This window comes from Triticum urartu, chromosome 2 (genome assembly GCF_003073215.2).
Source record: "Triticum urartu cultivar G1812 chromosome 2, Tu2.1, whole genome shotgun sequence".
Lineage (NCBI taxonomy): Eukaryota > Viridiplantae > Streptophyta > Magnoliopsida > Poales > Poaceae > Triticum > Triticum urartu.
Genome location: NC_053023.1, coordinates 593,206,679 through 593,208,922, shown reverse-complemented (window position 1 = coordinate 593,208,922; position 2,244 = coordinate 593,206,679). Strand labels below are relative to the sequence as shown.

The 2,244-nt window shown below is 38.2% G+C and overlaps 1 long non-coding RNA gene across 2 annotated transcripts; it reads right to left on the bottom strand.

Moving 5' to 3' along the window:
* Nucleotides 1-234: 234 nt before the first annotated feature.
* Nucleotides 235-2,236, bottom strand: LOC125533724. 2 transcript variants are annotated; one of them, XR_007294343.1, is made up of 3 exons: nt 1,668-2,236; nt 1,532-1,585; nt 235-1,432 (listed from the first exon to the last, which is right to left on the bottom strand). It is a non-coding gene; the product is annotated as an uncharacterized LOC125533724 (long non-coding RNA). The 2 variants fall into 2 exon arrangements; XR_007294342.1 differs by having other exon boundaries at nt 235-1,585.
* Between the last annotated feature and the right edge of the window lie 8 nt (nt 2,237-2,244).

Below are 2,244 nucleotides of genomic sequence, written 5' to 3'. Positions count from 1 at the left end.
CTGAGAAGCTATTTCTCTTCATATAGTCGACATGACAACTTCTCTATTCTTATATTTGAAAAACTTCTATAATAACGTCCATTCAAGGGAGATTAAGCTGCTACTTTTGCCAATTCTTGCGAAAGCAAATCGAGGTGTTATGTATCTTTAGTCTGATCAAATATAGGAATGAAATGATGAGTTTCTACATTCCATCCTAGGTCGTTCTTTTTTATCTCAATCTTAGAGCATAAATACACTATTAAATATTATGCTATTTCTGAATAATATAGATATCCGAACGACACAGGCTGTGCTGCACGTAATTTACACTAAATTTAAATACTAAGTAAAGGACAATGCTGCTTCAGAAATATTCCACATGTAAGTATCAACATCAGATAAGTTCCGACATATATAGTTAGTTAATATATCAATAAAAAGAATAGATCACATGGATCCGTTCTTACTTTAAGAAACTTTGACACCATGGCTGCTACTGTATTATTCCCAGATAACCCAACACTACTACCGATCAGTAGTTCTTCAGCCAATTGATTTTCTTCAACATCTTGTTTCTAGGGCATTGCCTGCTCATATTGTTCAGAAATTGCATCCAACAATAATAAGTATCACTTGCAGTATCACAATTTATAAGAATCGATTGCGGCAAATACGGATTTTCATATAACTTGTCTTATAAGAAAAGGCTATACAATCGGCATCAGCTACTGTTCCTTCAGCTATTTTTCAGTATGCATTACCTAAAAATCATGTGCAGCTCCGAGAGGAAGATGGATATTTCAAGATTGGAGCTGGGCAGAGGAAAAGGGCCACTTTGCATACCTGGTTGTTGAGCTTAAAGAAGTTCCATCGGATAGATTTTGTCCTCATAAGAGTTTAGCTGTTGTTACCTACAGACTACATCCAAGAGAGGCATCAGGCCACACTGATGGTCCGAGCTCCTGACTTCTCCTCCTACAGAAGCTCCTACACCGGTGCCATCTCGGCCGTCAGCCATGCGTGCCACTCGGGGCGGGACACGCTGTTGTCTTGAAGCAACTACATGAGGTGGCAGCGCTGCATGCACACAGGCGCCGACTCAAGAATGGCTCTATCTTTTATGCCATCCTCAGTGGTGAGAGGTATGATGTGGTGAGGCAGAGCATGATCGATGCTCCAGGATCCTAAAAAACAAACAAACAAATGCTCCGTAATATGATATTAGTTCTCTAAAAATATGATTTAGCACATACGTAACACTTTTAATCAGGGAAACAACATGTATATATACAAAATTGACCAGGAGACAACATAAATAACAGATTGCTGAGTATAATCGTGGTGACACCATGATGTGAAAAAACCCGAGCATGAAAGTAGTAATGTGCAAAATGAATCCCAACCAATTGGATCCTGCCATGTATGCACTTTGATCGTCCAAAATCAAACCCTAGTTGGAGGAATAAGGTAGTCAGGTAGCCGGTGAAGCAATCATTCAATAGTGGTTGAGCAGCTAACCAATCTCTTATTGGAAAATTGATTTGCTCACCATGTTAGAGATGCCCAACTATGCAGCTGATTTCAGCCATGGTGCAAATTCTGGCTGGCACACAGAAGGGACTTTACAATATGGACTGTATTCAGTACACACAATATAGATGTCAACATAAGTGGGAGTAACTCACCTTATATAAGACAATCTAACCGAAATCAGCAATTGTAGATCCCATGCCTCACATTCTTGACAACCGATTTTTACCTTTGACACAAAACATGGGAAACATCTGAAAGTATTACTATGATACAAAGAGCTGGTGAGAGAAACAAACTTATGATAGAAACTGTTGCTTTCAGACATCCATAAGTTTAAGTACAGAATAGGGTGAGCATTGAAACTTAGTATATCACTATAGCTACACCGTTACGGTTTATAAATTAATAATTAACATATCAACTGAAATTGATGTCATCTATTTACTATAGAGAGTGAGAAGTGGGAACACTAAGCTTGCTCGCAGCCAACATGATTCTACTGCAGAACTGATAGAATATTTCTATGATGGAACACCACAAATTCTTAAATGGTTAATGAGAGCAATGCAATTGTCGAAGCCTTAAAGATGTATAGTTGAAGGCATAACCATTTGTAAAACATCACATATACAACTTTTAAGCCCCCCAAAGATGAGAAGAAGTGAAAACAAACTATGGCCTGATTTGGCACACTACTGCTAATAATAGTACATAAGGACTAACATTGTT